Here is a 15,582-nt window from a genome sequence, read left to right on the forward strand (position 1 = left end):
AAAAAATGAGGGTTAAAAAGGTAAAAAGTTGGGATTTTACAAGAACTCTTTACAAGAAAGGTGTCGTCAGAATATTAAAGAAAAAGGAAAAAGGATATTACAAGTGAAAAATGGGCAAAAATGACCTTGCGAGAATTAAACATTTCACAACACTTGCTGTAATTTCCGCCCCACAAGCCGAGACTCCCCCCCCCCACGCTTTCACGGTGATGCGGCTAATTTGTGCATTTTTTTTCCTAACGGCCGCGAGGGGGCACTCGAGTGGAAAAAGTAAGAGGTGGAATATATGTGCCCAGAAAGTGACTTTTACCGGCCCCGTTAGCCCTGTGCTAGCGTTACCGCGGTGCTGGTGTGTTGCTGCTGTGTTACTGGCATGTCTCAATGATAATTACCGATAAGTTTTATTTCAACCGGCCTTGTTAGCGTTAGCGCTAGCATTTGCACAGCGGCACTGCGTTAAACTCTGTGTACCGTCTTTCATTGTAAATATCTCGTTTTAATTTTACAAAAAATAGTCGGAACACGAGAAATGCCAATTTAGTGGAGGAAAACAAAAAAAAAAGACAATTTATTTGAGGAAATAAATATGTGAAAAAAAATAAATTCTAAAAATAAAGTCAACATTTTGAGTCTGATGTAAAATTATGAGAATCAATAGTCATTTTACGGGAAGTCAGAATAGTACGTCATCATTTTGCAATAGAGTCCTAACTCGTGAAAAAACTACAAGATAAATACATATTACGAGAATAACCTTCAAATCAAGTAATAAGAGTGTAAACGAGAATTTCTGACATTTCATTATATTCTCTTCGTTTTTGGTTTGCGAAACAACTTTGCGGTCCTCTACGCTTTTCTTGCTCAGGTCGTAGCAGTTCGACGTGCGATGGCTGTGCGGGGTCAAAGGTCAGACAAGCCAGGTTGAAAAATTCCTTCCGGATTCAGTGTCGCCTTGACCCCCCCCAAATCGGAAAAATACCACTTAGCTGATGGCGCCCACTTGAGCAACGGCTTAATGAGCTGAATGCGTGCGTTTTATCGTTGCGGAAATAATGGAGTTGTCACGCCGAGCACAAACTCTGCCAGTCTTATAATTAAAATTTCTTTACGGAATGGCGCGCCTTGGCCCGCCCTCCTCTTTTGCGCTTGGGCACAAATACAAAAAGAAAAAAAAAACAAAACAGCCCGGATGGACCCAAGCGCGGCAGCGGTCGGCTTTTTCTTCGATGCGATTTTCTCACTTCACTCGTACAGTCGATGGACGTCTGATAAATGAAGTCGCTGCACGTCCTTCGCTTGAGCGGTCAGGGGGAGGAAAAATTCTCGAGGAAAAGAGCCACAGGAACTATCCGTTACGATCACGGATTTTTCTCAGGTGTGAACTGTTTTGACGCGTTCTATTACATCAAAGTGAAAACATGAACAACTAAATAGCTTTAAAACAACTCCCAGGCAGGCGTCTTGACATTTCTTTGTCAAAATAAATCATTACACAACCTATTTTGTGTCCCTGGGAAATACAACGTGGGTTCGTTTCTCTAAAAACAAACACTGACTATAAAGCTTCTTCTTCTTCTTTTCCTTTCGGCTTGTCCCGTTAGGGGTCGCCACAGCGTGTCATCTTTTGCCATCTTAGCCTATCTCCTGCATCTTCCTCTCTCAACACCCCAACTGCCCTCATGTCTTCCCTCACCACATCCATAAACCTTCTCTTTGGTCTTCCTCTCGCTCTTTTGCCTGGGAGCTCCATCCTCAGCATCCTTCTACCAATATACTCACTCTCTCGCCTCTTTACATGTCCAAACCATCGAAGTCTGCTCTCTCGAATCTTGTCTCCAAAACATCCAGCTTTGGCTGTCCCTCGAATGAGCTCATTTCTAATCCCATCCAACCTGGTCACTCTGAGCGAGAACCTCAACATCTTCATTTCTGCCACCTCCAGTTCTGCTTCCTGTTGTTTCTTCAGCGCCACCGTCTCTAATCCGTACATCACGGCCGGCCTCACCACTGTTTTGTAAACTTTGCCCTTCATCCTAGCAGACACTCTTCTGTCACATAACACACCAGACACCTTTCGCCAGCTGTTCCAACCTGCTTGGACCCGTTTCTTCACTTCCTGACCACACTCTCCATTGCTCTGTATTGTTGACCCCAAGTACAGTATTTGAAGTCGTCCACCCTCGCTATCTCTTCTCCCTGTAGCCTCACTCTTCCCCCTCCACTTTTCTCATTCACGCACATATATTCTGTTTTACTTCGGCTAATCTTCATTCCTCTCCTTTCCAGTGCATGTCTCCATCTTTCCAATTGTTCCTCTGCATGCTCCCTGCTTTCACTGCATATGACAATATCATCTGCGAACATCATGGTCCAAGGGGGATTCCAGTCTAACCTCATCTGTCAGCCTATCCATTACCACTGCAAACAGGAAGGGGCTCAGAGCTGATCCCTGATGCAGTCCCACCTCCACCTTAAATTCCTCTGTCACACCTAAGGCACACCTCACCATTGTTCTGCTGCCATCATACATGTCCTGTACTATTTTAACATACTTCTCTGCCACACCAGACTTACGCATGCACCACAGTTCCTCTCTTGGTACTCTGTCATAGGCTTTCTCTAGATCCACAAAGACACAATGTAGCTCCTTCTGACCTTCTCTGTACTTTTCCACGAGCATCCTCAAGGCAAATAATGCATCTGTGGTACTCTTTCTAGGCATGAAACCATACTGTTGCTCGCAGATACTTACTTCTGTCCTGAGTCTAGCCTCCACTACTCTTTCCCATAACTTCATTGTGTGGCTCATCAACTTTATTCCTCTATAGTTCCCACAGCTCTGAACATCCCCTTTGTTCTTAAAAATGGGAACTAGAACACTTTTCCTCCATTCTTCAGGCATCTTTTCGCCCGCTAGTATTCTGTTGAATAAGTTGGTCAAAAACTCCACAGCCATCTCTCCAAATTGCTTCCATACCTCTACCGGTATGTCATCAGGACCAACTGCCTTCCCATTTTTCATCCTTTGTAGTGCCTTTCTGACTTCCCCCTTAGTAATCATTTCCACTTCCTGGTCCTTCACGCTTGCCTCTTCAACTCTTCCTTCTCTCTCATTTTCTTCATTCATCAATTTCTCAAAGTATTCTTTCCATCTATTTAGCACACTACCGGCACCAGTCAACACATTTCCATCTCTATCCTTAATCACCCTGACCTGCTGCACATCCTTCCCATCTCTATCCCTCTGTCTGGCCAACCTGTAGAGATCCTTTTCTCCTTCTTTCGTGTCCAACCTGGTGTACATGTCTTCATATGCCTCTTGTTTAGCCTTTGCCACCTCTACCTTTGCCCTACGTCGCATCTCGATGTACTCCTTTCGCCTCTCCTCAGTCCTCTCAGTATCCCACTTCTTCTTCGCTAATCTCTTTCCTTGTATGACTCCCTGTATTTTGGGGTTCCACCACCAAGTCTCCTTCTCCCCTTTCCTACAAGATGACACACCAAGTACTCTCCTGCCTGTCTCTCTGATCACCTTGGCTGTCGTCGTCCAGTCTTCCGGGAGCTTCGGTTGTCCATCGAGAGCCTGTCTCACCTCTTTCCGGAAGGCCGCACAACATTCTTCTTCCTTTTTCAGCTTCCACCACATGGTTCTCTGCTCTACCTTTGTCTTCTTAATCTTCCTACCCACCACCAGAATCATCCTACATACTACCATCCTATGCTGTCGAGCTACACTCTCCCCTACCACTACTTTACAGTCAGTAACCTCCTTCAGATTACATCGTCTGCACAAAATATAATCTACCTGCGTGGTTCTACCTCCGCTCTTGTAGGTCACTATATGCTCCTCCCTCTTCTGGAAATAAGTGTTCACTACAGCCATCTCCATCCTTTTTGCAAAGTCCACCACCATCTGCCCTTCAAAGTTCCTTTCCTGGATGCCGTACTTACCCATCACTTCTTCATCGCCCCTGTTTCCTTTACCAATATGTCCATTACAATCTGCACCAATCACAACTCTCTCGCTGTCTGGGATGCTCAGAACTACTTCATCTAGTTCCTTCCAGAATTTCTCTTTCAACTCTAGGTCACATCCTACCTGTGGTGCATAGCCGCTAACCACATTGTACATAACACCCTCAATTTTAAATTTTAGTCTCATCACTCGATCTGATACTCTTTTCACCTCCAAGACATTCTTAGCCAGCTCTTCCTTTAAAATAACCCCTACTCCATTTCTCTTCCCATCTACTCCGTGGTAGAATAATTTAAACCCTGCTCCCAAACTTCTAGCCTTACTACCTTTCCACCTGCTCTCTTGGATGCACAGAATATCAACCTTTCTCCTAATCATCATGTCAACCAACTCCTGAGCTTTTCCTGTCATAGTCCCAACATTCAAAGTCCCTACACTCAGTTGTAGGCTCTGTGCATTCCTCTTTTTTTTCTGACGCTGGATCCGGTTTCCTCCTCTTCTTTGTCTTCGACCCACAGTAGCTGAATTTCCACCGACGCCCTGCAGGTTAGCAGTGCCGGGGGCGGGCGTTGTTAACCCGGGCCACGACCGATCCGGTATGGGATTCTTTAGATGAACGCTCATATTTGTTTGGCACAGTTTTTACGCCGGATGCCCTTCCTGACGCAACCCTCTGCATTTATCCGGGCTTGGGACCGGCCTACAGATTGCACTGGTTTGTGCCCCCCATAGGGCTGCATTACTGACTATAAAGCTAATCCATCCATTTTCTTAGCCACTTATCCTCACTCGGGTCACGGGGAGTGGAGGAGCCTATCCCAGCTGTCAACGGGCAGGAGGCGGGGTACACCTTGAACTGGTCGCCAGCCAGTCAAAGGGCACATCGAGACAAACAACCGCACTCACAATCACACCTTGGGGGAATTTCGAGTGTCCAATTAATGTCAAATGTTTTTGGGAGGTGGGAAGGTAAGCGGAGTGCCCGGAGGAAACCCACGCAGGCACGGAGAGAACGTGCAAACTCCACACAGGCGGGGCTGGGATCGAACCCTTGACCTCAAAACTGTGAGGCCAACACCTTACAGCTGCTCCAGCGTGCCACCCATAAAGCTAATATTAATATTAACGCACCTGATTATAAGCGTCGGTAGTGCAGCGCTAGGGGTCACCGACGCGGTGCCCGCGAGCACCATATAAGGCGCCCGCGAGGTATGTTCTAAAAAAGCCATAGGCCACAAATTGCTACTATTATTTGTGCTTTAAATTGTGAATCTGACTTGCTTACGTGAATTGAAATTTTAAAATACCTATAATGTCATTTACTACAAGAAATTAAAACAAAAATATTTGATGTACGTGTAATGAACAGAGTCTGAAATTTGCCGCCAACAGGTCACGTAGCCTTTCATACGATCGGCGCTCACGAAGTTTGCTGAGCCATGCGTTAAACCCTGCGTACTGAGGCTCATAACCTGGTGCGCTAACGCTAGCGCCGCGGTAACACTAGAGTTAGCGCTAACTCTAGCACCGCGCTAACGCTAGCGCCGCATCGCCGCAAAAACCGCAGGGTTGAAAAAAGTCGCGGCTTTTTAGGCCGGAAATTACGGTACTCTCTTCGTACCATCCGCGTTTACGTCGGCGGACTCTAGCCCACATTTACAAACGCGCACGGCGGCGAATGAGTTACGCATGAAGTATTATCGACACGCCGGGAACGAGTACGCTCAAAAGACGCGGAACACGGATTTCTCGCGCTCGGCGTCCGCTTTGCAAATGGCTCGCCGCTGTCGGCGAGGCGCCATTGATCTGCCTGCCATCGGCCGCCGCATAATGAGGGTGGACCCGTGAGATGAAAGAAAGAAAAAGAAAGAAAGAAAGAGACAGGATGCAGCCTGGGTGGCAGCTGGACGCTCTTCGGGAGGCTTTTCGCATGGTCGATAACCTCCCGCCGTCCCCTCGGGTTTCGCCCGAACTCAGACTGAACGCAGTTTTCTTCACGTGTCACGTAAACGCCTCTTAGCACGAGACTTTAAGTTTATTGTTTTGTTTTTGCGCTGAGTTTTTTTCCCCAATTTATTTTTAGCAGAATATGTGGCACCATTTGTAATCAAAAGAAGAGTGCATTCAACGTGGTATACATATCTGTGCTTTATGGCACTTTAAACTGACTCTTCATAAAGGAAATCCATAAAAATTTCAAATTGTCATATCAAACATGATAATGTGTAGATATTGCAAGCATTTTTCTGTTCCCAAACAAAGACAATACTTGAAAAACCCGTGACCCTTCATTTCTGATTCCAAAACTAGTTCATAGCGTTAATGTGTAAATATGATGAGGCAATAAAAGATTTTTATGGTTTCAGGTTCACGGCCCTCTGAGGGAAACCGTCTCTACGATGTGGCCCGCACCAAAAATTACTTTGACTCTCTTGTTGCGCAGTGAAAATGACACAAAACGGATACAAAACTCGAGATATTGTTTTGAAGCAAATGCAACAAGGAATTTTGGTTTGTTGCGATTCTTCACCCCGACGGACTGGAGCGCACTAGCGAGCCCGTACACAATGGCGTTCGCCGCCACACTTTGTAAGGGTTACAAATGTAATCGTTTCGCTGTTTAACCCCGGAGACACAAAGCCGACATGCCGGCGGAGGCTTCCAAAAGAATTGCTCTGACTAGCGTAGCGCGGCGCAGTTTCACCGTGGAAAGAAAACACGCTAATTACTACTCGCACACCACTGGCAATTATAACATCCAAGTGGATGTTGGAGGAGCCTCAACCTCAAATCCCCGGTCCATTTTTAGATGCTCACATTTGCTTTTGGTTCACCGCCTATTTTTCTCCCTTCTTCCTACCGTGTCATTAGCATAAAAAGCACACGGGAGGATCAAGTAGATTTTTTAGGCTCCAGCAGCGAGCCAGGCGGCCTCACGCAAGAAGGATTCTTGCTTAGTTATTTGTGTGCAAATGAGCTCTCAGGAGCTTTTTGTCTTCGTCTTGCGCCTCCTGTCTAGCTGGAGTGCAGCGGCTCGGCTGCCGAGCATATGGCCGCGTGCGAGCCGTAACGTGACGCAATTAGAACACGTCGCCGGGCGTGGGACTGCTTTCGCGGCAACGCGGAGACGTTGAGCCGTCGCGGGCCGAAGTAAAGCTCAATGGCTCGATTAAGTCATATATTTTGATTTTCTCCTGAATGGGTTTGGAAAAGCACGCTGAATGGTAGCAACTCTGATTAAATCCGTTGTTGTATTGCGGGTTGAAATGATCCATTTAGAAAGGGAAGCATTTGAGAAAATTGACTATTTTGTCGCTTTTATACCGTCTTCTCCCACCCATCTATCTATCTATCCATCCATCCATCTTCTTAGCCGCTTATCCTCACAAGGAATGCGGGAGTGCTGGAGGCTATCCCAGCTATCAACGAGCAGGAGGCAGGGTACACCCTGAACTGGTTGCCAGCCAATCGCAGGGCACCTATCTGTCTATCTATCTATCTACTCTAATCTGAATTGCCCATAGGTGTGATTGTGAGTGCAATTGGTTGTTTCTTTCTACGTGCCCTGTGCGATAGGCTCCAGCACTCCCGTGCCCTTGTGAGGATAAGTGGCTCAATTAGAGGATGGTGGCTATATATTATATTAATAATAAAACCGTTTTTCTTACGGTGAACCTACTAACTGTAATGCCCTCACATGTAGGAAAGGAGAACCGTAGTCACTAATTCATTTTCAGGCATGTGCACAAATAATGCAAGATCAGGTTTGGGGGGAAAAATGATTACGTTGGAGTGTTCGGTGATGTTCCCTCTGCACGTGTTGAATATTTTACATGGGTCTACACAATATTCGACGAATGTAATTCAGCGGCTTGGTGATAAAGGGGGAAGTAGCGATACTCGCTGTCGTCAGGGATTCTTCACTCGCTGACTTAAGACTCTGGACTTAATGCGAAGCCCCCCGCAGTGCCGGCGTCGGCCGCCATGGTGACGAAACCCGTCGTCGCCATTGGCCCGGTAGGACATAAGACAATGCCGTCACCACAAAACGGGCTAATTTTAGCAAGATAAATGCCCTAATGACATCGATCCGTCAGAAATACTCGCTAGAAAATCTCAGTATTAATAATAAATTCCTGCAACCTGTGGCTAACAACTTCGTTCAGAAACAATTTTGCAAAACCGGCACAACAGATCAGCTAAACGCCCACAAGTCATTGACAGGAACTTCGAGATCATTTGCTGCGTTTGTTTACTATTATTGTGGTCGCAGCTGTTTGCGACATCACACGGAGAGCTTCTTCCGACATCATCTTATCGTAATAAGCAGTGGGGGGGGGGGGGGGGGGGGCAAACGCAACGTCAAGTAATGCCTCTCCAAAAAGACCCCCGCAGCTGCTGCTGCATGTTTCTAATGGAATTGGACCGAGACCAAAGACAAGAGAGAAGCTTATCCGTTTTAAGTCTTTCGGCTCAGAGACTCGTGGGTGCAGCAAAGATGGCTACCATTAAAGTATCAGTACAGTACCAGTATCGAATATAGTAAAAAAAAAAAAAAAAAGCCTCTTTTTTGGGGGGAGAGCTGGTATAATGGCAATTTTGTTTTATATATATATATATATATATATATATATATATATATATATATATATATAAATAACGTCTATAACAACGAAAAATTTACCAGACCCTCCCCTACAGCTACATCATAAAATCACGTGACTTTTGTTTACGTCGCCATATTGCCGTTCAATGCTAAGTCGGTTGGAGACGACAGGGAAATATGTATTGAAGCACGATGCCCAGAGTCTTGTCCGATACTGTTAGACATTTAGAAGGTGAAAATAAACGAAGGTACGTGGAAAAATGTGATAAACTCGGTATAGAGGACGCGTGTTTAATGCAGAATTCGAATAATAAGAAATTGGACCGTTAATTTGCTTCCACTTGTATTGTATGTATGTATGTACATGTATGTACAACTGGATCTAGTGAGTAAGTCGTCAAGATTTACACAGAAAAGCTTGAAAGCGTATTAAAGTCCGGACGCATACGAATACTTCGTTGCTGGATCCGTTCTCGTCAGGAATAAATTCCACATTGTGACGGTTTTGACGGCTCGTGAACGCGGAGGCGTACTCGGCTACACGTTAACCTTTGCCGGAATCTATCGATCTTTTCAGATAGTATTCAATACAAATGCCTTTAAATAAATGACCCCTGGTTTTACTCAAACTCGCATTCATTAACTATGATTGGGAAAACAAAAAAAGAGGACGGAATCATCTCCACAGAACGTACACGGAAGTGATTGAGGCCACACCTAACCTCCGTAAACCTCTGCGACAGTTTTTTTTTTTAAAATGCGCATTGTTTTAAAATGAGCCAACTTGGCATTATAAATATTTCTTGGTAATTTGAGATTGAGAAAAATAATTTCATACCTGAAATGAAGCGATCGCTCAATAGGCGTGTGTGTATTTTGGTTGGGCGCCATCTATCCCTTTTAATTACCAAAATACGTCGATATTTTCTGGTCTTTTCAGCTGATATTCCAAAGAATGATTTCTTTGAATATATGTTGTGACAACCAATAGCACAACAGGTCTCGGGCAATTTGAAAAATCTGCTCTGGTTCAACGGCTCACGCGGTGGCGGGCAGCTAGGTTTGACCTGCAATATGGCGTCGCGCAAAGGGTGAAGTCACGTGCACGAGCTCTATACAAGATAGTCAGTGATTCACAAACAGAAGTTGCTTGAGCCGATACTCTTTATGTTAAATTTAACCACATCTTGCGCACATTCAGTTTAAATAATATAACAGTTGGCAAAGTCATTCCTCAAAAAAAAAAATATGAACAGTTTGGGGTTATTCTGAGGGAGTGTAAAAACATTAGTTTTTAACATGCTGACCCATTTTTTTTTTAAACTGTGAGAGACCCCGAGCATAAGCATTTAAAAGTGCTTATTAAAAATGTATACAAGTACAAATCCTCGTGCTCAGATGAAAGCCGGCACATTGAAAAATCATTTCTCTGACACACAATATGTAATGTGCTTGTGACTCCTGATGTACGTTGATGATTCAGAGAGCGAACGGCTATTGAAGAAAGAAAATCAAAGCATATTGTTTTTCATAACGCATACTGAACGTACCCTTTTGCCATCTTCCTGAAAATCACCGGACTGAAGACGGGGCAGCGTTCAGGCGGCTCACGTACGCTCGCCGTGCGCTCGTCATTGACTTGATGCAAGAAACGCGATGCCTCGGTTGATGACTGAAGTGTCGTTGGGTGCTTGAAAGCGAGCAGGAATTGAGATAAGAGGCATCCTTGTGCCCGTGACATCCATCACGCGGTGTCAGGATTATCTTGGCCTGCAAGACTGCAGCGCCGTTTTAATTATGCTCCGCCAGCCTCGACGCCGGCTACTGTATTTTCAGCTCCTCTGTGATTAGCTTCAATTTTTATGACATCTCAGGGCAGCCTCAAGGCCAACTCAACATTTTTTTTTTTTTTTTTCCCGAAGCACCACCCCCCTCCTCTCATGCTTTGTCTCCATAAATTAACATCGGAGCAAAGCCTCCTCCAGACGTTTGCCGCTCTGCTGACTTGAGGCGGCGAGAGCGACTTGACTCATTCTGCGTACGAAACCTCATTTAGGATTACCGAGACAGGACTGACGTTTTTGCTTATTCAGTCGCATCATTTCGCAAATGACCGGCCGGCGTAAATGTGACATCAGTAACGGGTCGTTCATCATACTCGAGCAGTTCACTGATCCCTCCCGCCGTTGTGTCCTTCGCTTTTATGGTCCTTTTCAGGACTCATATTCATTTCCTTCATTTGATTGCGCTCTCGTACTGATCAACATTATTATCATCACTGAGCCGGGACGTTTGTTTGCGAGCAGGATTATGTAATTTATTTTTCCACTGTTGCAAGAGTGCCTGATATTTGACAACAATGACAGCATAGAGAGTAATATTGTTTCGAGGCGTTTAGTGGGAGCGGCAGACCACTCGGCATAGCGGGACGGAAACAGACACACATTTCTCTGCAAAGCAGAACAATAAACAGCACCTTTAGTCATAAAATCCATCCGAACGCTTTTTGTAAATGATTGTGTACACACACTGAGCGACGTTCATATCCAATTAGTGGCGCTATTATGAGCGGACACGTCGATCGACCGGTAAGTACATGAACAGTGACTGAAAAGACCGACTATGAAAGTAGAGTCAGACCGTTCAGACCAATGACGTCGCATAAACACATAATAATAATAATAGAATAAACACGAGACTGCGCACGGACCCCTTTCACATGGTAATTGGGCTTCAACTTCCGGTCAGGGCAAAACATTGCTCTGGGTGCTATCTATCCATCAATTTTCTTAGCCACTTATCCTCACGAAGGTCGGGGGGAGTGCTGGAGCCTATCCCAGCTGTCAAAAGGCAAAAGGCGGGGTACACCCTGAACCGGTTGCCGGTCAATTGCAGGGTGCAAGGACACGGACAACAGTCGCACTCACAATCACACCTAGGGGCAATTTAGAGTGTCCAATTAATGCTGCATGCGAAGTGAAGAAAGGGGTCCAAGCAGGGTGGAACAGTTGGCAGAAGGTATCTGGTGTTCTATGTGACAGAAGAGTCTCTGCTAGGATGAAGGGCAAAGTCGATAAACCAGTGGTGAGGCCGGCCACGATGTACGGATTAGAGACGGTGGCACTGAAGAGACGACAGGAAGCAGAACTGGAGATGTTGAGGTTCTCGGTTGGATAGGATTAGAAATGAGTTCATTAGAGGGACAGCCAAAGTTGGATGTTTTGGAGACAAGGTTGGAGAGAGCAGACTTCGACGGTTTGGACATGTCCAGAAGGGTGCTGAAGATGGAGCTACCAGGGAAGAGAGCGAGAGGAAGACCAAAGGAAAGGTTGATGGATGTTGTGAGGGAGGACATGAGGACAGCGGTTGTTAGAGAGGATGATGCATGAGATAGGCTTAGATGGAAAAAGATGACTCGCTGTCGATACCTTTGACGGGACAAGCCGAAAGGAAAAGAAGGAGAAGAATTATGAATGTGGAAAATATATCATTACAATATTATGAAGGTCTTATTACATATGTAGTTGTCAATGTATCTTTTAAACCTTCCTGGGTATGCTGCAAATGTTCAGATTATATTCATGTCTCTAGGGATCCAAAACATCCCAAGTATTTAGATTCATCGCATCGTTTTCCATAACAATGTGCGTATCGTTTCCCATGCTTTTTGCCCTGACCGGAAGTCAGAGCCTGTTGACCGTGGCGGAACCCGTGTTGGATGTCTAGTTTTTATGCTACGTCATTGGTTCAGACAGACAAAAACACGAGGCACAGCAAAGCAACAACAAGGCACATCGTTTTACAAATTGAATCGAGACTGCTCAGGATTTTACCTCACAACCATTTAGCGACGGGACAATGATTGAAACGTAGTGACTGGAACGATTAGGCCTGCGGCATTGGGTCCCGTTTGTCTCCCTGCCTGTTCCACATCTCCTGGCGGCGGCCAGAGTTCTACTTCCGTGGTCACCTCAGGCCAGAATGGCCTCGAGCTGCTCAGCTGTGGTTCTCATTTTGCATCATCACAGCTGCCATATTGACCCAGGGCCGAGGGATAATCAGGCTGATTTCAGGGTCTAAAATCTTGACGTCAATCATGGCGGTGGGTGGGGGGCTAATGGTGTTCTCATCTCCTCCCTAACCCTGACCTTCTATCAGCTCCCACTTTAGTCCGAAAATGCACCAAATCAGATCATTTAAACGTAACAATTTTGCTTTAAATGACTGATCTCTGCCTCGTCCCCTCCTTTGTAATCGTGAATGAAAAGCAACCCCCCCCCCGCCCCCTCCTCCTACGCACACCCCTCCCCTTCCTGTAATCCCGAAATAGGATTTTGGATTATCCGTCGAGGATTAGGCCTCACCAAACCCAACCGAACCAGAATGCCTCATTAGTGGGACGGAGAGTGGTCACGTTAAACACCGGGAACACAATAAGCGATTTGTATTGATTTCAAAACTCTTTTGTCCTTAATTTAAAAAAAACTAGCAAAAACGACTATGACGCTGATAACAGAATTCAATTTGTCACTCCTAATCTTGGTTTAAATCTAATATTTTGGAGCAGATTACAGTTTTGCAGAGTTGAATACGACTGATAAACTCATGTGGTTCCATTATTTTTATATGCTATTGTAAATATTTATTGGCAAGTGTCTGAAATAAACTAAATAAATGCCTGTCCCTCAATCCAGCAAACTTCAAGTAAAAAAAAAATAAATAATAATAAGCAAAGGAACAAAAATTGCCTCTGTTCATAGACATTTAGAAGTCACCTGCTCTGCCCACTTGAATCGAGTTCCTAACCAAAACAGCAGCACCTATCGAGGCATGCAGATAACTTGTTTGGAGATTTAGGTTATGTTGTAAATATTAAAGGTGCTCATCTGTTACTGGATGTGGACTTGATGCGATTGAAAGTAGAAATTGTTCTGTGACCGTTCCACAATGTTGTGTGTTCATGTCCATGTCTTGGGGACCGACATGACTAACTGGTTCCACTGAGGCGACCTCAGTTGGTAAAACGTCCTTATGTGGAGAGACCGTCTCCATTCTTTCAATGAGGATTAGCGCTCCAGTGGACTGCTCCACGATGTTGTGTGTGTCCATGTTCGAGTTCCCGAGGAGTCAAGCCACTTCCTCATGTTAAGTCAGCACTTTAAGGATCAACTGCAAGTCCAGTAGACTGACATGAGATCCCGCTACAATGTTTTGTGCGTCCAATTTTATGTCTTGGGGGGACAATGTGCCTCGATTCTTAGAGTTTCTTTATATACAAACATCTGTGAGCGCTCCAGTAGACTCTGACCCTCCTCAGTGTTGTGTCTGTCCATGTTCCTGTTCCTGGAGAGCTACGTCATGTATTTTCCTGACCAGTTCAACTCTAAAACTCTAAAAATGTTCTTTTGCGAAGATGATATTTTCATGGTCATTAGCGTTCCAATAGATGCTGACACGGTTGCTCCAGAAAGTTGTCCGGGTCCATGTTTACGCTCCAGGGAGCCCAGACGAATTATTCTGCCCAGGCTACTTTGGTTGTAGTCAACGACACCTTTAATGATCAGCATTGCAGAAAAGTAACGTGCTCGCTTCACAATGTCATACTTTCTCTACAGTTGTACAATACATACTAGATATAAGCACTTATAGGGATGTGACACACTCCAGTTGTGTACTTGGCGATAAGCTCCATAAAGGCTCGGGTCTGAGCTTGCCTCACATACACTACATTGCCCAAAGTATTGGTTCATCTGCCTTGACTCCCAAATTATTTTAAGTGACAACCAGTTCCTAATCCAAAGGGTTCAATATGACATTATTATTGCGATAACAGCTTCAACTCTTTTGGTCAAGCTGTCCACAAGGTTGACGAGTGTTTTTATGGGGAATTTTTGACCAATCTTCCAGAAGCGCAGCTGTGAGGTCACCCACTGATGATGGATGACAGGGCCTGGCTCTCGGACTCCTATCTAATTAATCCCAAAGGTGTTCTATCGGGTTTAGGTCAGGGGCATTAAACTGTCTTATCCACGTTTACGTGGACCTTGCTTTGTGCACTGGTGCACGACCATGTAAGAAATGAAACAACTGTTCTCAGAAAGTTGGGAGCATTGAATTGTCCAAATTATTGGCACCTTAGTTCCAATGAAAGGAACCTCGAAAGATTCAGCATTCAAAGAGCTTTTGGAAAATTAATTGCGTGTGGCGTCTTCCTGTTACAAGACGACTGTTACTGTATGTATACCAATGCAAGGTCCAGAAAGATACCCATGAGAGAATTCGGTCTGAACAGAGTCCTGACACCAACCTGGTAAAACATCGTTGGGACGAATTAGAGTGCAGAATGAGAACTAGGCCTTCCCATCCAACATCACTGCATGACCTCACAAATGCATGTTTGGAAAAATACTCAAAACTTCCCTACACACACACACTCCTGAACCTTGTGGGAAGCCTTTTCCGAAGAGTTAAAGCTGTTATAGTTGTAAAACCTGACCCGATGTCATAGTGAATCCCATTGATTAAGAAGGGGATGTCACTTTAAATGATATGTGAGTGAATACTTTTGGCGATGTAGTGTATGGACTTGCCAAGATGGAACTCTCACAGCTTGGCTTGACTCCCCGCCGGCCTAACCATTTCGTTCCTCCCAGTAATCAGCGGGTGTCAGGCATCTTTCTGGCACGCGGCTTGCACAAGGACTCACGACGCCAGAACCGAGAAGAAACAAAAACATTTGTCTCCTCAAACTTTATTTAGAACTCCTTTATACTGTCTCGGCCGTCCATAGATCAAAAGGCAGTCTGGACCAGACTTGGAAAAGATACCGTGTCGTGCTCGTTGGCCTTGATGGAGAGAAAAGAAAACCAGCGGGGCAGTTTTTGGAGAGCCATCGTTGTGCTGTGATAAACAAGGGAGCATTTATTCCAAACCTCTGAAGGCCTTTGTGAATGGAAAGCAACACTGGACAAATGTTTACTATGAGATACAATGTAGCGGT

The 15,582-nt window shown here is 45.1% G+C and overlaps 1 protein-coding gene across 2 annotated transcripts in view; it reads left to right on the forward strand.

Annotated features, from left to right (window-relative positions):
* Window positions 1–15,582, forward strand: part of LOC133507774 (protein phosphatase 1 regulatory inhibitor subunit 16B-like) — a 50,522-nt gene that overhangs the window by 451 nt on the left and 34,489 nt on the right. The gene's annotated exons all lie outside the window — the stretch shown is intronic.

This window comes from Syngnathoides biaculeatus, chromosome 10 (genome assembly GCF_019802595.1).
Source record: "Syngnathoides biaculeatus isolate LvHL_M chromosome 10, ASM1980259v1, whole genome shotgun sequence".
Lineage (NCBI taxonomy): Eukaryota > Metazoa > Chordata > Actinopteri > Syngnathiformes > Syngnathidae > Syngnathoides > Syngnathoides biaculeatus.